Here is a 22,578-nt window from a genome sequence, read left to right on the forward strand (position 1 = left end):
AATTGCTAGGTCTAGACAAATTGAAAATACTGAAACTCCTAATGCTACTACACCTGTTAATTCACCTGAACTTGATTATTTTAGTGATGATCCTGATGAAGATTATGTGGAGCTTAATGATGATTTTATTGAAAAATGCAATGCTACTACTGATGCAAGAAAAATTAAAAAGTTGCTTGCAGAACATGCTGTTAGATATAAACTGTCTCCTGATCCTAAGTTTGCCACATCTCCTATAAACATTAAGGATAAAGATTATGATTTTTCTCTTGATCTATCTCATATAGCTATTGTTGAGAAAACACCCTTTTGTGGTACTGAAAAAGAAAGTGCTGTTGAACACATGACTGAGTTATCTACTCTGAGTAGCTTGTTCTCTGATGATGTCAAGATGCGTACTTACTTTGTTGCTAAAATCTTTCCATTCTCATTAAAGGATGACGCTAAAACTTGGTATAATAGTTTGCCACCTAATTCTATTAAAAGTCCAAAAGAATTGCTTGATGTTTTCTTCCGTAAGTACTTTCCTGCTAGTGCTCAACATATTGCTTTGCAGAGAATTTATAATTTTGACCAGGGAGATGAAGAGAAATTGCCTGAGGCTTGGGCGAGATTTTGCTCTCTTATTAGAGCTCGGCCTGATCATGATTTGGAAAAGCATGATTTACTTGATATATTTTATAGTGGACTAACCATTGAGTCTAGGGCATACCTGGATAGTTGTGCTGGTTGTATTTTCAGGAAAAGAACTCCAGACGACGCTGAAGAATTATTGGCTAAAATAAGCCGGAATCATGAGGATTGGACTACGCCTGAACCAACTCCAACGCCAATATTGAAGAAGAGGGGTTTAATTAAATTGAATGATGAAGATATGAGGGAAGCCAAGAAGTCTCTCAAGGAGAAAGGTATTAAATCTGAAGATGTGAAGAATCTACCTCCCATAGAAGATATATGTGAGATAATTCCCCCTTCATCCATGATTGAGGTAAACTCCCTTCAACGCTTTACTAGGGAAGATATTCCGTATTCGAAACCTCCTGCACAATGCTTAGATGAGTTTGATAATTATATTGTTAAGCAAGAAAATTTTAATATAAGAGTAGAGAATCATTTAATGGAAAATTCTCGAGCTATTAGTGAATTGCGTGATATTGTGGAGAGAACCTTCAATGATGTTAAGATGCTTGTTAAACATTTTCATATGATTCAAACTCAAATTGATCAACTCACTAAAGTGCAAAATGACTTGTTAGGGAATAATTCTAAAGAGAAACATGCTTATGAAGTAACAACTAGAGGTGGTGTCTCTACCCAGGATCCTCTATATCCTGAAGGGCATCCCAAAAGAATTGAACAAGATTCTCAACGCATTGAACCTAGTGCTCCTTCTAAGAAGAAAAAGAAGAAGAAACATAAAAATGTTGTAGAATCCTCTGAATCTGCTAATGATCCTAATAGTATTTTTATTTCTGATGCTGAAACTGAAAGTGGTAATGAACATGATAATGATAAAGATAATGATAAGAATGATACTCCTGATAAAGAAGAGGTTGAAGAAGAACCTGAAAAGCATGCTAAAAATAAAAAGTACACTAAAGAAGATTTTATTGCTGAGAAACATGGTAATGAAAGAGAACCTTGGGTGCAAAAGCAAATGCCTTTTCCTGCTAAGAAACTAAAATCAAAGGAAGAAGAACACTATAATAAATTTTGCGATTGGATGAAACCTTTATTCTTGCAAATCCCTTTGACTGATGCTATTAAATTGCCTCCTTATTCAAAGTATATGAAAGATATTGTTACTAACAAAAGGAAAATCCCCAATGAGGAAATTTCCACTATGCTTGCTAATTACTCTTTCAATGGCAAAGTTCCAAAGAAGTTGGGCGACCCAGGTATACCTACTATTCCTTGTTCTATTAAGAATAATTATGTTAAAACTGCTCTATGTGATTTGGGAGCCGGTGTTAGTGTTATGCATTTTTCTCTTTATAAGAGACTTTACTTAGATAAGTTGATACCTACTGATATATCTTTGCAAATGGCTGATAAATCTACTGCTATTCCTGTTGGTATATGTGAGGATGTTCCTGTTCAAGTTACTACTAACTGCTTGATATTAACTGATTTTGTTGTGTTGGAAATGCCTGAAGATGATAATATGTCTATTATTCTTGGGAGACCTTTTCTTAACACCGCAGGGGCTGTTATTGATTGCAATAAAGGAAAGGTTACTTTCAATGTTGATGACAGGGAGCATACCGTTTATTTTCCCAAGAAGATTGAGAAAGCGTGTGGAGTTAATACTATTTCTAATGTGAGAACTATCAAAGTGGGAACTATTGATTGTCCTATATATGAGCCTAAGGAAGAATATCAAACTCTTGTGATTGGATCCATATCAATACAATTCAAGGTAACATGATTGATTTGAGGTTTATTTCTTCTTATGCTATGTAAAATTTATTTGGTGACAAGACTTGATCAACCTTGTTAACGAATACCTTTTACATGCATAGAGAGGGTAAACAACATCTCTTTCTTCCTCCACTTGCTCTAGTTGCTGTAGCATTTTTAATTTGCAAGGTTCCTTAGTTAATCGAAGATTTCAAAAATTTTCCTGGCCAGTAATAATAAACTAAATACCCAGAAATGTGCGTTTTTCAAAGTTTTCAAAAATTCACAAAAATTATACCGTTGGTCCTATTTTTCGACGAGGCACCTGGGAGCACCAGAGGATGACCTGTGGGGCACCAGAGGGCGCCAAACCACAGGCCGGCGCGGCCAAGGAGGTGGCCGCGCCACCATGTGGTGTGGGCCCCTCCTTGCCCCACTTTGCCATCTCTTTCTCCCAGCACCTTCTCTCTCTCGAAAAAACTCGTACCAAGTTCCTCTCTCTCGCGTTTTTGCTCCAGAGCTCCAGATTTCTCGATCTCTTTGCTCAGCCCAGATTTCCTGCTGAAATTTGGCACATTTGCTCCTCGGTATGTGACTCCTCCACCCATCCAAGTAGAATTTTGTTTGGTTGAGTATATCTTGAATATTTTGCTGCTGTAGGTAACATGTTTAGTGAGCTTGCATGCTTGTTCTAAGTGGTAGAAATTAGTTTTGATGCATGATTAGTACTCTAGCAAGTTCCTATGGTAGTTTCCCTTGATTATATGTCACCAAACCAAATTTTATATCACTTGTTGAAAATTTCAGAGAAGCTATGAAGAAGTTCAACTTTGGAGAGTTGTTCAAGAAAGGGACAACCAGCACCGGGAGGCCTTCTAGGGCCGCCACCCGGATTAGGCGATCATACAATGAAGACATCATCGCGCCTAGCTTCGCGCCCGAAGAGGACAACGGGGCTCCTAATGCTTCGTCTTTTCCATGCTATGATTTTCTGAGGAATGCAGGGATATTGGAGGATTTCTCCACCCTTGTCAACAGGGCGGGCTTAACCACCTATGTGGGAGATGAAAGGGAGCAATACTACATGCTCACCAAAATCTTCGTCGAGAGTTTCAAGTTCGACAACAAACAATATGAGCCGACAGTTGCATTCAAGATCTATGGTAATCCTGTTACTATGAAATTGGAGGATTTTTGTCGTGCATTGGATATTGTCCCTGTAGGTACAGCAAGTAGGATTGATGACAACCCCCGGGACTTGTTGGAGCTCTATCGAGGGATTACCGATGATGATTGTCGCACCATTCAGCGTGGCAAGATAAGGAACATTCAACTCCCCGCCATTAAGTATTTTGCATACTATATTGCTACTAGCATTCTTGGTAGGGAGAACACTAGCAACATTTCTAGTTACCATCTTGCTTTCTTGAATATTGCACTTACTGGTCAGACATCTTATCACCTTGGTGCTCTTATTGCTCGCCGCCTGACTAACAGGGGGCCTATTTTTGGAGGAACTATTGCGCTGCGCGTTTTAACATATCTAAGTCTTCCTATTGATCCTAATGATGTGCCATTGGCCCCTAGGAAACTTGATATTGCTGCTATGAAGAGTCATCATTTTGTTACCGCTGATTCTACTTTAGATAATATGGTCTATAGAATGTTGTTTTCTGATGGGGATGAGAAGGAAATTCCTCTTCCCCAACCAGGTTTGTTCAGTATTGACAGGCAATCATGGTCGTGCACTAAGGAGGAAGTGGATGAACATTTGAAGATAAAAGACTTCCACTAGCAACATGACTCCGAGGACGCCGGGGCCTCCTACGACCACACCGTCACGTATCCGGGTGCTTCTTCTAGCACATACCCGGAATACGATCCATCTTCGTCATACTACGGAGACACTACCTCATGGGATCGATGGGATTGAACTCCACTTAGGCCAAAAACCTAAGCTTGGGGGGAGGTATACCGGCATCACTCATTCTTTGCATATTATGATTGCTGGATACTTGTACATACTTGTTTTGTTCGTTTGAGTGGTTTTCTAATGAGAGGAAGATGATATTTGGGGAAGTGCTGCCTGAAAACAGATTCTGGAATGTTACCGTAAAAATTCTCAAAACTAGCCAGAGCGTCATTTTGAGCTGCCAATTTTTTTGCAGGTTCCCCAGGTTGTTATCTAACTTTCATTAGTTGAACACTTTTCGAGCTGAGCAACGTAAATTTTTTGTAAAAATCGATTTCTGTACTGCTATCAGGTTTTGGCAGATTTCTGTCATCCTGCTGTTAGGTGTTTCTTTTAGTTTGCTATTTCTTGTTTTTGCTTTGTTTCCTTCCCAAAACACAAAAAGACCAAAAATATTTCTGTTGTTTCTCTTCACCATTTGGTTGCTTTGGTTTCTTGCATTTGTTTCGCTTTATTTGCTATTGCTAGTTTGCTACAAGAAAACCCAAAAAGATTTTGCTTTGTTTGTTTGTTTCCTCTTGTTCTTGTTCGCAATTTGAAAACACCAAAAATATTTGCTGTTCTTCTTTGGTTTGTAAAGTTTTTTATGAGTTCAATGGTCTTCGGTGGCTGGAGCATGGTTTTCATTTCATATTATCCAAGCTACACAAGTAAAAGGCAATAATGACGATCTACGACAATCTGATTGTGGTGAGAGGCTGGTATGAACTCTATTTGTTTTCATTTTTGTACATATACTCATCCATGTGAGCATGCTTAGTCGGTTCATGTGAGGTATATGTTATTTGAGAAAGTCTAGTAGTTTATGATCTCTCATGTTTAGCTCCAATTTATTAATATGAGTAGCATGTCATGGATGTTTGCTTGCATTGTTTTATTCATAAGTAAGTATGGCATTGTGGTATCCTCCTCTGAATAATTCATTTATATCGACTTGGCACATGCTCACGCATGCATATGACTGAACAAAAAGTCAATTAAGCCTCGATGATCTATATTGCTTCAGAGTTCTTGTATCACTTTTATGCCTCCGTTAATTTATTTTGCCGCAAGCATGATTATGACAGTTACTGCTCTCTTGATTTGTCGCTCCCTAGTCTATTGTTAGCCTTCACTTGTACTGAGCGGGAACGCTGCTCGTGCTTCCAAACACCTGAAAACCAAGTTGTTCCAAAGTGTCCACCATAAATACCTATGCATGGCATTTCAAACCATTCCAAGTAAATTCTCATGCGTTACCTTTAAAACCTTCAAAATGCTTCTCAATTTGTGTTTATGTTTCATAGCTCATGAGGAAGTATGTGGTGTTTAGCTTTCAACCTTGTCATTTACTTTTGACGGATTCTCATATGGACTAGTGGCACATCCGCTTATCCAATAATTTTGCAAAAAGAGCTGGCAATGGGATTCCCAGTCCCGAATTAATTAACTTAAATAGACACTCCTCCATGGTTTGTGATTGTTGGACGGCACCCGAAGGATTCGGTTAGCCATGGCTTGTGTAAGCAAAGGTTGGGGGGAGTGTCATCATCATAATAAAAATAAAATAAAAAGGCACTCCTTCATGGTATGAGATTGTTGGCAGGCACCCGAGGATTCGGTTAGCCGTGGTTTGTGAAAGAAAGGTTGGAAGGAGTGCCAAATAAATATGCAATAATTCATGGGAGCCGCTCTTGAAAGTCCGGTTGGCGAGGTAGTTGGTGTACCCATTACCATTCGTTGACAACAACAAACACCTCTCAAAATAATTTTACTCCTGTCTTTATAAAAACGAAAAGCTCTAGCTCATGTTAATCCCTGCTTCCCTCTGCGAAGGGTCAATCTTTTACTTTTATGTTGTGTCTCCATTATTTCTTTGAGCACTATCTTGAGAGCACAACTGTCATTCTTAGTATAATATGCTTGTCTCAAAATATGATTGATTGTGGTATAACTTTGATGCATTTATCTTTTGACAATCACTACTTCTAGTCTTTCTATGAACTCCAGAGGTGCCCGGGCATTTATGTTTTACCAATCAAATACAGGCAAGTGAGATACCACTTTATCATACTTTCTTATGAACATTGCAATCCTGCTTATATACATGATTCATGATACTTATTATTAATTGTTGGTACCTCTCCATGATTGACATAGCTGTTAGATGATCTTATTTGCATGTATCTCATTATGAACTGCTTAAGTATTAGCCATAGCATGAGAATATATACATCATATGAGCAAATGTGTTCGTGAAAGTTCTTTTATCGCTCAGTTGTTAACTGAATTGCTTGAGGACAAGCAATAAGCTAAGCTTGGGGGGAGTTGATACGTCCAAAACGTATCTACTTTCCCGAACACTTTTGCTATTGTTTTGCCTCTAATTTGTGTATTTTGGATGCAACTAACACGGACTAACGCTGTTTTCAGCAGAACTGTTCTGGTGTCTCGTTTTTGTGCAGAAATCCAACTTTCGGGAAAATCCTTGGAATTTATGCAGAAGGCCCTATTTTCCCAGAATACTGACGGAGCCAGAAGGACAAGTAAGGTGGAGGCCCGAGGGCCCCACACCATAGGGCGGCGCGGCCCAGGGGGGGCCCGCGCGGCCCTGTGGTGTGGCCCCCTCGGCCGGCCTCCGACGCCCTCCTTCGGACTACTTATTGGCCTCGACCTAAAAATGCACGGAGAGAAGTCGAAGTCGCCATAAACCCTCCAGAACGCCGCCACATCGCGAAACTCCGTCGCGGGAGCCAGAAGTCTCCGTTCTGGCACTCCGCCGGGACGGGGAATTGAAGGAGATCATCGCCGCCATCACCGCCAACACCTCTACATCAACCAGCCATGTTTCCCCCATCCATGTGTGAGTAATTCCCCCGCTGTAGGCCGAAGGGGATGGTAGGGATTGGATGAGATTGGTCATGTAATAGCATAAGATTGTTAGGGCATAGTGCCTAGTGTCCGTAATTGGTACTTTGATGATATTGTTGCAACTTGTTATGCTTAATGCTTGTCACTAGGGCCCGAGTGCCATGATCTCAGATCTGAACATGTTATTGTTTCATCATGATATTCATTGTTTATGGTCTTACCTATAAGTTGTATACACATGTCGCTGTCCGGAACCGATGGCCCCGAAGTGACAGAAATCGGGACAACCGGAGGGAATGGTAGTGATGTGAGGATCACATGTGTTCACGGAGTGTTAATGCTTTGCTCCGGTACTCTATTAAAATGAGTACCTTAATATCCAGTAGTTTCCCTTGAGGCCCGGCTGCCACCGGCTGGTAGGACAAAAGATGTTGTGCAAGTTTCTCATTGCGAGCACGCACGACTATATATGGAACACATGCCTATTGATTGCTTTGTACTTGGACACCGTTTTATTATTATCTGCAAATGCCCTGCTATGATTGTTACATGAGTTTCTCTCATCCATGCAACGCCCGTCATCCGTCCCCGTGCCTACAGTATTTTAATCCTGCTGTTTACTAAAATTGCTACTGCTGTCTCTGTTACTCTGCTGCTGTTATTTCACTACTGCTACTGCTATAAAACTGTTACTACTGATAAACTCTTGCGAGCAAGTCTGTTTCCAGGTGCAGCTGAATTGACAACTCCGCTGTTAAGGCTTCCAAGTGTTCTTTGTCTCCCCTTGTGTCGAATCAATAAATTGGGTTTTACTTCCCTCGAAGACTATTGCGATCCCCTATACTTGTGGGTCATCATTAGACGCTTCAGCTTGCCCGTTGGCTTGAGCATAATATGGAGATGATCGGATTAGCTTAATCCCCATGTCATTGCAGAATTTTCTGAAATCTTTAGAAATAAAGACCAAACCTCCATCGGTCGTGATTGTTTGGGGAATCCCGAACCTATGAATGACGTGTTCTTTCACAAATTTGATAACATCTTCTGATTTTACCTTCTTCATAGGGACGGCCTCCACCCATTTGGTGAAGTAATCTGTAATGGCCAGGATCCACTCGTGGCCTTTGCTCGACGCAGGATGGATTTTGCCGATCATATCCATGCCCCAACCTCGGAATGGCCAAGGCTTGATGATGGGGTTCATTGCTGATGCGGGTACCATCTGAATTTTCCCGAACATCTGACACGCTTGGCATCCCTTGTAGTACTTGAAGCAATCCTCAAGCATAGTGGGCCAATAAAACCCTGATCGCCTAATCAGCCACTTCATCTTATGAGCCGATTGGTGAGTTCCACAGGCGCCTTCGTGCACCTCATGTAAGAGCCGATTAGACTCAGTTGGTCCCAGGCACTTGAGTAGTAACCCTTCCAACGTCCTGTAGAACATGTCATCTCCTATAAGGACATATTTCATGGCCTTGTATCTTATCCGTTTAGGTGCCCCCCGAGCCGAATCCTTCAAGTAATTGAAGATATCGGCTCTCCAATCATCCTGTTCCAGGAACTGCACCTGAACTTCTGACCCATCTGGTATGTCCTTGTACCCTGACGCCATTTGCGCGAGATCATTGGCGTCGGTATTCTGAGATCTTGGGACCCAATTGAAATTGATGTACCGAAAATGCGTCATCAGCTCACGACATTCCATCCAATATGGGAAGAGCGACTCACTCTCGCACTTGTATTCGTCCGTGAGCTGGTAAATTACCAACTTCGAGTCTCCAAAAAGCTCCACCGCTTCTGCCCCGGCTTCCAGCAGCAACTCCAGTCCCTTGCGTACTGCCTCATACTCAGCGACATTGTTTGTGCAAGGAGTAGATAGTCTGATGGAGAAGGAGTATGTTGCCCCCCGAGGCGACACGAGCAGAATGCCGATGCCACAACCATCGTCACAAGCCGATCCATCGAAGAACATAGCCCATGCACGTATAGATAGTGCTGCTATATTAGTATTGATCCGTTCAGCTATGAGATCGGCCAACGCTTGTCCCTTGACTGCTTTTGCAGGCTGATACCGGAGATCAAACTCCGATAGCGCAAACATCCACTTACCAAGTAGGCCTTTCAAAACAGGAGCCGACAGCATGTGCTTGACAACGTCTGACTTGCATATGACGATGATTTCTGCTGTCAAAAGGATGTGATGGAGCTTGGTGCAGGTGAATAACAGGCAGAGGCATAACTTCTCGACCTCAGGATACCTTGTCTCTGCATCCAACATCCTTCTGCTGAGGTAGAATACAACCTTTTCAACGCCCTCGTAGAGTTGCACCACCACTGAAGCAATGGATGTGTCAGCTACCGATAGGTAGATGTACAACGGCCTGTCCTGCTGAGGCGGAACTAGCACAGGCGGTGTTGTTAGATACCGCTTAATCTCGTCAAACGCCTGCTGCTGTTCTGCCCCCCAGTGAAACTCGTCATCAGATTTAATCTTGACCAACGCCATGAACGGCTCAATTCGTCCTGAGAGATTAGAGATGAATCGCCGGACGAAATTGATCTTGCCGATCAGACGTTGGAGCTCCTTCTTCGTGGTAGGCGGCTGCATGGTACGTACTGCCTCCTGACTTTTCAGGCCGATCTCAATTCCTCGTTCATGAACAAGAAAACCTAGGAACTGACCGGCCGTCACACCAAAGGCACACTTCTTTGGATTCATTCTGAGTCCGAACTTCCGAGTTCGGTCTAGGATGCGTCGCAAATCATCTAAGTGTCCTTCCATGGAGACGGACTTGACCACCACGTCATCGATGTAGATTTCCACCAACTTGCCGATCAGATCATGAAAAATATAATTCATGGCTCGTTGGTATGTTGCACCGGCATTCTTCAAACCAAAAGTCATGACCACATATTCGAACAAGCCCACTGATCCTGGTACTCGGAATGCAGTCTTGTGTATATCTTCTGGGGCCATGAAAATCTGGTTGTAGCCGGCATTGCCATCCATGAAACTCAACACCTTGTGGCCAGCAGCTGCGTTGATTAATGTTTCTGCCACAGGTATTGGATATTCATCCTTTGGGGTGGCTCTGTTAAGATCTCGAAAATCTATGGCCACACGCCATCGGCCGTCCTTTTTCTCCACAGGTACAATATTGGAGATCCATTCAGCATACCTGCATGGCCTGATGAACCCGGCGGCTAACATTTTCTCGATCTCTTTCTTGACTTCTTCGAGGATTTCGGCCTTCATCTGACGTGCTCGTTGTTGGAATGGCCGAAATCCTTTCTTGAGAGGGAGCCGATGCTCAATGATGCTCCTGTCTAAACCAGGCATCTCTGTGTAATCCCATGCAAAGCAATCTGGGTACTCTTTTAATAGAGCTATCATCTGGCTCCTGAGATGTGGATCTAACTTCTTGCTGATGAAGGTTGGTCGTGACTTATCCCCAGGACCAATGTCGACTTCTTGTAGCTCATCAGCCGATGTAAACCCATACCCTAGCTTTCCGTCACCTGTTAGATCGACACTGAACACAGGGAAAACGTGTGGTAAAGATAATATGGGCCGATTGCTGGAATCGGCCCCCATCTTGATTGCATTGCTCAAAAGAGGTTTGCATCTTGTTCGTGCTTCACTATCACTACGTGACATGCTTGAGACAAGATCATTACTTTTTATTTTTTGGGGCCGATCACAAGGATCGGCCTTCCCATGTACGCTCATAGACTTTGCTCCTGTTACACGGTTAGGCCAGTGGATAAGACCAGCCTCACCCCGTTTTTTGACACGTCGATCTACTCGCAGTCGTCCAAAGTGATGCCTGAGAGTGGCTCTTGGCCTTCCGTCTCCCAAACGTTCATGCCAGCCGTTGAAATCTCGGCTGTATCGTCTGCCTGGACGACTTCTACCTCATCTCCATCCCACTGTATTAGGCATTGGTGCATCGTAGATGGAATGCAACAGTTGGCGTGGATCCAATCTCTCCCTAGTAGGACAGCGTAAGTGCTCTTGCTATCGACAATGAAGAATGTCGTAGGGATGGTCTTCCTCCCTACGGTCAGATCCACGTTCAGAACACCTTGTGCATCAGATGCTTGGCCATTGAAATCGCTCAGTGTAACGTTGGTCTTGATCAGATCCGAGCTAGAGCGTCCCAACCGACGTAGCATGGAGTATGGCATGATGTTGACCGCCGCTCCGGTGTCCACCAGCATCCTATTGACAGGCTGTCCATTGATATAACCTCGTAAGTACAGGGCCTTCAGGTGTCTGTAGCTTCTTTCACGTGGCTTCTCAAAGATAACCGGCCGTGGGCCGCAGTCAAGTTGTGCCACAGGTGCTTCGTCTAATCCTAGAGCACAAAACTCCGTTGGAAGGATGAACACCATGTTTGTACTAGCCGATGTCTCATCATCGGCTTTCCTTTGCTTGGGGCGCCACTCCATCTTTTGTGGTCGACCCTCTTCGTCCAGGGTTCGTTGAATTTTCACGGCCAGATCGGGCCGCGCCTTCCTTAGCGTGTGCAGGTATAACCTTTCGACTTCCTCCAAGCCACGCAGTCGCTGAACCCTACACTTTTGGGAACGGCTGAGTCCATCAGGGCACCACCTTGGCCGGTGGTACCTGTCCTCTTCTTCTTCGTAGTCATCTTCTAACTCCTCGAGGTCTTCTTCCCGAGAGGACTCAGTTTGCTTGTTCCTAGATGGGAGAGGCCCGAGACGTTTGAACACTGACACGTCTGTTGCACCCTTCTTCTTCTGTCTACATTCTGGGCAGTTGCCGATTGTAGGCAATTGGCTCATTCCTGAATCCCAGCAGTGCTTGAAGAAAGGACAGTCCCAGTGCTTGTTCACGTCGTCTTGTTCTCTTGACCTTTCCTTGGCGCGGCGCTCGTATCTCTCCTCATCGCGATCATGCCGACGATGTCTCCTGGCGTCCCTGCTAGCTAGACGATCCCTTTCATCGTCGCTGTTGTACCGCCGGCGCTGGTCGTACTGACTTGCATATTTGTTGAGGAGATGATCAGAGAGAGGTCGTTGATATCGCACATTCTTTACTTCTCCCTCTGTGATGTAGCGTTTGCCATCGTGCCGGAGCCGATCGCGTGGAGCGGCTTCCTCTTTGTCCTTGCTGCGAGAGCGGCTGCCCTCGCCTTTGTCCTTACCAGAGTGGTGCCCAGGCTCGACCATGTTAATGCTCAACGAGAAACCTGGCTGGCACCCTTCCGGGTAAGCGTACTCCACCGTGTTAACGGCGGGGAAGGGGTGTGTGTCGACTTTCATGGCGTACTGGTTGAAAATTTGACGTCCTTGTTCTATCGCCATTTGGATCTGCTGACGCCACACCCTGCAGTCGTTGGTGGTATGGGAGAACGTGTTATGCCATTTGCAGTATGGTTTTCCGTTCAGCTCCTGTACCGTGGGGATTTTGAGGCCTTCGGGTAACTTCAGCTACTTCTCCTTAAGTAAGAGGTCGAAAATTTGCTCAGCTTTAGTTACGTCAAAATCAAACCCTCTTGGAGGACCTTGTGGCTTAACCCATTTGCAGGACACGGGGGTTGCCCCCCGAGTCCATTCAGCCACTGCTACCTCTTGATCTCCCGCAGACCCTTCATCTTCCTCTGTCTCAACCAGGACTACTGCACGCTTGAACTTGTCCTGGTACAGCTCTGGGTGGCGCTGTTCATATAATGACAGTTTCTGAACCATGTGCGCCAGTGAAGGGTAGTCTGCTTGGGAAGCCATATCCTTGATCGGTGATGCGAGACCCACCACCGCCAACTCGACTGCTTCTTTTTCAGTCAAACGAGCCGAATAACATCGGTTCCTCACGGTCCTGAAGCGCTGGATGTACTCTGACACTGTTTCTCCGCGCTTCTGACGTACTTGTGCTAGATCGGCTATGCCAGCCTCGGAAGCTTCTGAGTGATACTGCATGTGGAATTGCTCCTCCAACTGCTTCCAAGTCCGGATCGAATCTGGTGGCAGTGAGGTGTACCACCCAAAAGCCGATCCTGTGAGGGACTGTGCGAAGAACCTCACGCGTAGTGCATCTGCAGCTGAGATCGTGCCCAACTGCGCCAAATATCGGCTTACATGCTCGATAGAGCTGGAGCCATCTGACCCACTAAACTTGGAGAATTCAGGGAGCCGATATTTGGGTGGTAGTGGGATCAAATCGTAGTCGTTGGGGTACGGCTTGGAATAGCCGATTGCCCTCCTTTTCGGCACCATGCCGAACTGGTCTCTCAAGATCGTGCTGATCTGATCCGCAGTGCTAGCTGCAGGAGTGGAGCTCTGAAGATTCGCTGGCGTGGCATACTTAGCTAGCCACGCTTGCTTCTCAAGATCTGAGCTAGCTGCAGGAGTGGAGCTCTGGACGTTCGTCGGAGTGGCGTATTTAGCTAGCCACGTCTGCTTCTCAAGATCTGATCCAGAGGCTCCTCCTGCTGTTCCAGAAGTCCCTGCTGTTGCAGCCTGGTTCGTGAGTGCCCAGTTACTGCTATCTGGCACGTATGTGCACGTGTATCCGTGAGGGATCTCCTTAGGCGCCTCATACAAGAACTGGTAGTCGCTAGGATCGCCACCGATCTTGTAGACGACGAATGCCGGTGTACTCGGCACCTCTGGTGCTGCCAGCGCGAACGGCAGCGGTGGTCGGCTCTGGAGTGGTAGCTCTCCTTGGTGAGTGCCTAGAGCAGGTCCTGACGGAGAGTACTGATGCCTCAAGATTTCATGGAGCACCCGAAGGGCGACACGCTCCAAAGTGTTCACCAGGCTCTCAGAATGGCGGTGTAGCGAATGAGCTACCATGAAATTGATCTCCTGACGCAAGGACCTGGTGCGTTCTTCTGAAGGGGTGGACAGGTCAATTCCATCGAGCGCGCCTTCAGGTGTGAACCCTCTCCACCTGATGCCATGCGAGCGAGTCCTGTGGAAAGAGCCGATGAGGTCGGCTTCGAGGATAGCTTCGACGTCGTCATACTTCTTCTTGAGTTCCTCGGGCAGATCCTCGTACGTGACTGGAGTACCTTCCGCCATCTCAGATGTAGATGACGATGCAGTTGATGTCGAAGACTGTCCCACCGGGCGTGCCAGAATGTGTTGGCGTCCGAAACCCACCGGCGAGCTACGGCTGGCAACACGAAGAGCCGGGAACAACCTTAGGGCTGCGGCTGGCCCTGGTCCCTCCGAGCGACGGCCCGCAAAGCTCCTGGTACACACGTCCCGATGCTGGTGCAAGGGCGTGCCACCTGATCTATACCTGATCAGGAAGGTGATGGATTTGCTTCGCTTAGTTTCCTGCAGGGCATACACGTAAACATTAAATACGAGCCTCGATCGGCTCTCAGGTTGTCCTGTGAATCGGCTCAAGGAGCCGATCCACCCATGACTCGTATGGGGTTTACGATTGCATGGTGGTCCTGCTTGATCAGAACAAAGCTAAAACGACCTACGACGATCTAGGGTTTTCACCGCATAATCGGAACATCCTACTCGTGATTGAGTCTGGCAGCCACGCACAGTGATCATAAACCGACCCTAGACAAGGCCTAAAAACCAACATTAAGTTGATCCCCGGAACATCTTGTCTAGGGTTAGCAAACTACACCCTACGTGCCACTGGATCATTCAACCCGTTTGTAAGGCCTAACTATGCAGATATTAAACTAATCCTTGATGAATCAAGGAGCGATCATAACGGATCGGATCTACTAAACAATGATCAAGCAAGATGCCGCCCTTACACCTAAGAAAGGTGTAAGGACGGCTAGATGTCTAAGGGTTGCATGGATGAAAACATGTAGCACGGTAAAGCAATGCTAACCCTAACACATCTATGATAACTACGTTGCTCGCCATCAAAAAGGCTTCAGTACGAGCAACACATGGATAACAAATAAACGTATACTGCCTAGATCGCAAGATGCGATCTGGGCAGCATGATGCTTACCCGGAAGAAACCCTCGAAACAAGGGGTCGGCGATGCGCCAAGATTGGTTTGTGATGAACGTGATTGTTGTTTTTCTTGATAACCCTAGATACATATTTATAGTCCGTATACTTTCTAACGTGGGAATAATCCCAACCGTGCACGAGCCAAACTCTAACTAACCGACACGTATCCTATCATATTTACAGATACAAGGGCAAACTAGCCCAAACTTCGTGTACAAGGCCGGTTCGCGTATTCTTCCATGTATATTTCTTCAAGCCCAATCTTGATCGCGGCCCACCTCTGACTCGGTCAAATTCTGGTGATAACAGTAAGCAACTTAATTTGCAAATAGACACTCTTCCATGGTATGTGAATGTTGAAAGGCACACGAGGATTCGGTTAGCCATGGCTTGTGTAAGCAAAGGTTGGGGGGAGTGTCATCCATAATGAAACTAAAATACATGTGTAAACAAAAGAGAAGAGGGATGATTTACCTTGCTGGTAGAGATAACGTCCTTCATGGGAGCCACTCTTGAAAGTCTGGTTGACGAGGTAGTTAGAGTGCCCATTACCATTCGTTGACAATAACAAACACCTCTCAAAACAATTTTACTTCTGTTTAAATAATGAAAAGCTCTAGCACATGTTAATCCCTGCTTCCCTCTGCGAAGGGCCAATCTTTTACTTTTACGTTGAGTCACCATCCTTTCTTTGAGCACCTTCTTGAGAGCATAATTGTCATTCTTAGTGTAATATGCTTGTCCCAGAATATGATTATCTGTGGTATAACTTTGATGCTTTTATCTTTGATAATCTCTACTTCCAGTCTTTCCATGAAATTCAAAGGTGCCTGGGCATTTATGTTTTGCTGTACAAATACGGGCAAGCGAGATACCACTTTATCATATCTTTTTATGAACATTGCAATCCTGCTGATAGACATGATTCATGATGCTTATTATTAATTTGTTGGTATCTTTTTCATGATTGACATAACTATTAGATGACTTTATTTGTGTGTATCTTATTATGAATTGCCTAAGTACTTGTCCATATCATGAGAATATTTACATCATATGAACAAATGTGTTCGTGAAAGTTCTTTTATCGCACTCAGTTGTTAACTGAATTGCTTGAGGACAAGCAATAAGCTAAGCTTGGGGGGAGTTGATACGTCCAAAACGTATCTACTTTCCCGAACACTTTTGCTATTGTTTTGCCTCTAATTTGTGTATTTTAGATACAACTAACACGGACTAACGCTGTTTTCAGCAGAATTGCCCTGGTGTCCTATTTTTGTGCAGAAACTCAACTTTCAGGAAAATCCGCGGAAATAATCGCAATGGGCCTATTTTCACAGAAGATTGACGGAGCTAGAAGACGAGACGGAGGGGGCCACGAGGCGCCCACACCACCAGGTGGCGCGGTGGGCCCCTGGGCCGCGCCGGCCTATGGTGGCGCCTCCTCAGCCAGCCTCCGACGCTCCCCTCTGGACTACTTAAGGCCTCTGACCTAAAAACGTGAGGGGGTTCGACGAAATTGCCAGAAGACATCCAGAACTCCGCCACCATCGCGAAACTCCGTCTCGGGATCAGAAACTCCGTTCTGGCACCCTGCCGGGATGGGGAATTGGAGGAGATCATCGCCATCATCAACACCGACGCCTCTCCATCAACCATCCATGCTTCCCCCATCCATGTGTGAGTAATTCCCCCGCTGTAGGCTGAAGGGGATGGCAGGGATTGGATGATATTGTTCATGTAATAGCATAAGATTGTTAGGGCATAGTGCCTAGTATCCATTGTTGGTACTTTTATGATATTGTTGCAACTTGTTATGCTTAATGCTTGTCACTAGGGACCGAGTGCCATGATTTCAGATCTGAACATGTTATTGATTCATGATGATATTCATTGTTTTATGATCTTACCTGCAAGTTGTATACACATATTGCTGTCCGGAACCCGAGGCCCCAAAGTGATAGAAATTGGGACAACCGGAGGGGAAGGCGGTGATATGAGGATCACATGTATTCACGGAGTGTTAATGCTTTGCTCCGGTGCTCTATTAAAAGGAGTGCCTTAATTACCAGTAGATTCCCTAGAGGCCCGGCTGCCACCGGCTGGTAGGACAAAAGATGTTGTGCAAGTTTCTCATTGCGAGCACGTACGACTATATACGGAACACATGCCTATGGTTGTTTAGTACTTGGATATTGTTTTATTACTATCTGCAAATGCCGTGCCTTGATTGTTACATGAGTTCCCTTATCCGTGCAGCGCCCGTTCATCCATCCCCGTGCCTACAGTATTTTAATCCTGCTGTTTACTATAATCACTACTACTGTCTTTATTACACTGTTGCTTATATTTCACTACTGCTACTGCTATAAAACTGTTGCTACTGATAAACTCTTGCGAGCAAGTCTGTTTCCAGGTACAGCTGAATTGACAACTCCGCTGTTAAGGCTTACAAATATTCTTTGGCTCCCCTTGTGTCAAATCAATAAATTGCGATCCCCTATACTTGTGGGTCATCACGCGTCGTGACGTGACATGATGTGACGTGTGAATGGATCGTAGCGAACAAGAGGAGGGGTGAATGGCGCTACGACAAGTTTTAGCCTTTTTCAATTTTTAGTGCAACAGAAGGTAAAGGTGATAGCTTTAGCGATAGCGGTGTTCCTACAATGATCCTAGGACAAGTGCAACAAGCAAAGGAATCAACAAGATAGTAAGAGTAAGGAGCGAGACAACCGGATGGCGCGGAGACGAGGCGAGGTTTGTTTCCCGCAGTTCCTTCCACAATAGGAAGTACGTCTACGTTGAGGAGGTGCTAGTCTCACACAAGAGACTAGACGGCCACACCACGAAGGAAGGCCTCACCTTCTTCCTCGAGAGAGCTCCACGAAGGTGCTCCCCCTTCTCCACTAAGGCACCGGTCGAGGCGGTGATTCCTTCACAAGGTTGGGGCGAGCTCCACACACAAGGAGGCTCCCAACACCCTATGGAGCTAGTACATCACCAAGCTAGCCTCCATAGCTACACTTTCTCCAATGTCCCACCATAGGAACCCTACCACCAAGATCCACTAAGGAATAGCTAGTATTGGTGAAATCTCTCTTGGTAGAACTATAGATCGGGGTCTCCTCCACCACTCCTCAAAGTTTGGGCAAGATTGGTTGGATGGTTCGGGAGATCCTCAAGGTTTTGGCTCAGCAACAATGGAGGAGAGAGAGAGAGAGGAGAGATAAAAACGAGTTGGGGAAGAAGGGCCCCTTAAATAGGCTCCTCCAAATCCAACCGTTATGACCATTTTTCGCCTAAGCGGTACTACCGCTTTGGGTAAGCGGTACTATCGCCCTGAGTTCGAAATCAAACAGATCTGGTCCACGTGGACACAGAGAGGTACTACCGCTCGCGGTACCGCTCGAGGTACCGCAATAGGGTCCAAACCTTACTGGACTCAAAGCGGTACCAGGGCGGTACCGGAGCGGTACTGCCGTAACTAGTTACGGTACCTGACCGGTACCATGGGCGGTACTACCGCTCGCAAGCGGTACTACCGCTCCAGGTACCGCAGAGGTACCGTAACTCGTATTGTGGGTCAAATCAGCGCAGAACTACAGAGCGGTACCGTGGGCAGTACTAGTAGGGGTAGCGGTACTACCGCTACTAGTACCGGTCTGGCAGAAACTGGTTTTCTCCCCTTTTTCTCTCCAGCCATGTCACCTCGCAATACACACACAAAACCAGAAAACCTATAAACTACGCTTCATTCTTCCGATCTTGACGTGTCCAGCGAGGTCACCGTGCACTTGCAAATCTAACAATGATACTCAAGGCACACGGTGAGATTACTCAAGTGTTGTCATCAAACACACAAAACCCGGGGTTTAGACTTTGCTCTTTCAACGTGTCGAGTCGAGTCGAGACGAGCGAGCGAGGAGGAGGAGGAGCGCACGTGAACCACTCCTATTCTTACTCACTTACTAGTGGGGTTTACAAAAGCGCTCGCTGGACTGTCTTGCGTATCGCGCTTCCGGCAAGCCTCCCTCGGCGCGTGCTGCCGCGCATCGCGCTCGGCGTCGAGGGTACACGGCGACGTGTTCGTGTGCGAACAGGTGTGTCCATTACATCATTCATATAATGACATAACCTTGTTATTAATAACATCCAATGTTCATGATCATGAAACTATGATCATCTATTAATCAACAAGCTAGTTAAGAGGCTTACTAGGGACTCATTGTTGTTTACATAACACACATGTATCAATGTTTCAGTTAATACCATTATAGCATGGTATATAAACATTTATCATAAACACAAAGATATATAATAACCACTTTTATTATTGCCTCTTGGGCATATCTCCAACAGAAAACGTAGAGACATCAGAACATACATGTGTATTGGATCCGGTGTCTATCCACCAATTAGGAGAATTTCATACTGAAAGGACAGTAGGAGAAATACCGTACCCAACTTCCTTCATCTCAGTATCAACGCCAATAACAACATTTGCAGACTTGCCGCTGTTCCCACGCCGATCATAACGTTCTGGGCAATCAGCAGCCCAATGTCTGGGAGCGCCACAAACATGGCAGTTCCCTTTCTTCTTATAAGGAGTCTTCCTCTTGAATTTGGTTGAGTTGGAGGCTTTGTTCTTCCCGTCAAACTTGCCTTTTTCATTGTTCTTATTCTTAGACTTGTGAGATTAGAAGTTCTTCTTCTGTACCACATTGGCACTAGAACCTCCCTCAAAACTACGAGCACGTGTGTCCTTTGCTCTCGCCTTCTCTTCCACATGAAGCGAGCCAATGAGATCCGAAACGGAAAACTCTTGTCTCTTATGTTTTAGAGAAGTAGCAAAGTTCCTCCACGAGGGAGGAAGCTTGGCAATAATGCCACCGGCCACAAATATGTTCGGTAAGGTACACTTAAACTGCTCGAATTCTTTGGCAAGGGACTAAATCTCATGAGCCTGCTCAACCACGGAGAGCTTATCAGTCATCTTGTAGTCATTGTTGGAGATATGCCCAAGAGGCAATAATAAAGTGGTTATTATATATCTTTATGTTTATGATAAATGTTTATATACCATGCTATAATTGTATTAACCGAAACATTGATACATGTGTGTTATGTAAACAACAAGGAGTCCCTGGTAAGACTCTTGTATAACTAGCTTGTTGATTAATAGATGATCATAGTTTCATGATCATGAACATTGGATGTTATTAATAACAAGGTTATGTCATTATGAGAATGATGTGATGGACAAACCCAATTAAGCGTAGCATAAGATCACGTCCTTAAGTTATTTGCTATAAGCTTTGGATACATAGTTACCTAGTCCTTCGACCATGAGACCATGTAAATCACTTATACCGGAAGGGTACTTTGATTACATAAAACGCCACTGCGTAAGTGGGTGGTTATAAAGGTGGGATTAAGTATCCGGAAAGTATGAGTTGAGGCATATGGATCAACAGTGGGATTTGTCCATCCCGATGACGGATAGATATACTCTGGGCCCTCTCGGTGGAATATCGTCTAATTAGCTTGCAAGCATATGAATGGTTCATAAGAGACCACATACCACGGTACGAGTAAAGAGTACTTGTCAGGAGACGAGGTTGAACAAGGTATAGAGATACCGATGATCAAACCTTGGACAAGTAAAATATCGCGTGACAAAGGGAATCGGTATCGTATGTGAATGGTTCATTCGATCACTAAGTCATCGTTGAATATGTGGGAGCCATTATGGATCTCCAGATCCCGCTATTGGATATTGGTCGGAGAGAGGTGTCAACCATATCTGCAAGGTTCGCGAACCGTAGGGTGACAAACTTAAGGTTCGATGTCGTTTAAGTAGATATGGAATATGGAATGGAGTTCAAAGTATTGTTCGGAGTCTCGGATGGGATCCAGGACATCATGAGGAGTTCCGGAATGGTCCGGAGAATAAGATTCATATATATGAAGTCATTTTATAAGTTTTAAAATGATCCGGTGCATTTATGGAAGGTTCTAGAAAAGTCCGGAAGAAATCACTATGGAAGGCGAAGTCCCGAAGGGACTCCACCTAGCATGGCCGGCCAACCCTAAGGGGGTGGAGTCCCAGGTGGACTCCACCATAGGTGGCCGGCCACCCCCTTCCAAGGGAAGGTGGGAATCCCACCTTGAGTGGGAGTCCCTCCTTGGGTAGGTTTCCCACCATATGGAAGTTTTTGGGTTGGGGTCTTATTCGAAGACTTGTAGTCCAACACTTGGGGGTTCCACCTATATAATGAGGAGCAAGGGGAGGGGGCCGGCCACACCAAAGCCTTGGCCGCCCCCTATAGTGACCGGCGCCCCCCTCTCCCCAAACCCTAGCCGCCTCTCCTCCTCCACCTCTCCCGCATACGCTTTGGCGAAGCCCTGCCGGAGATCTCCACCACCACCGCCATCACGCCGTCGTGCTGCCGGGATTCCGAGGAGGATCTACTACTTCCGCTGCCTGCTGGAACGGGGAGAAGGACGTCTTCATCAAAACCGAACGTGTGACCGAGTACGGAGGTGCTGCCCGATTGTGGCACCGTCAAGATCTTCTATGCGCTTTTGAAAGCGGCAAGTGATCATCTTCTGCAACAACGAGATCTAATCTCGTAGGCTTTGGAAATCTTCAAGGGTTAGTCTCGTTATCCCCTCGTTGCTACCGTCTACTAGATTGCATCTTGGCTTGGTTTTCGTTCTCGCGGTAGGAATTTTTTGTTTTCTATGCTACGAATCCCTTCAGTGGTATCAGAGTCGTGTCTATGCATAGATTGGTTGCACGAGTAGAACACAATTGTTTTGTGGGCGTTGATGCTTTGTTGTCTTTAGTTTGAGTACTTTGCATCTTTGTGGCATAGTGGGATGAAGCGGCTCGGGCTAACTTTACATGACCGTGTTCATGAGATTTGCTCCACGCTCGACATGCAACTTGTATTGTATAAGTGGATTTGCGGGTGTCTGTCTCTCCTACTATAGTGAAGATCCAATTTACTCTTCTATTGACAACACTAGTATCACCGTTGTGGTTCATGTTCGTAGGTAGATTAGATCTTACTCGAAAACCCTAAACCACGTAAAATATGCAAACCAAATTAGAGACGTCTAACTTGTTTTTGCAGGGTTTGGTGATGTGATATGGCCATAATGTGATGATGAATATGTATGAGATGATCATTACTGTATTGTGGCAACCGCCAGGAGCCTTATGGTTGTCTTTCAATTTCATGTTGAGTAGTATTTCAAAGAAGTTGTAATAGTTGCTACATGGGAGAACAATCATGAAGATGGCGCCATTGACCTTGACGCTACGCCGACGATGATGGAGATCATGCCCATTGATGATGGAGATCATGTCCGTGCTTTGG

This window comes from Lolium perenne, chromosome 3, assembly GCF_019359855.2.
Source record: "Lolium perenne isolate Kyuss_39 chromosome 3, Kyuss_2.0, whole genome shotgun sequence".
In the NCBI taxonomy this organism is placed as follows: Eukaryota; Viridiplantae; Streptophyta; class Magnoliopsida; order Poales; family Poaceae; genus Lolium; species Lolium perenne.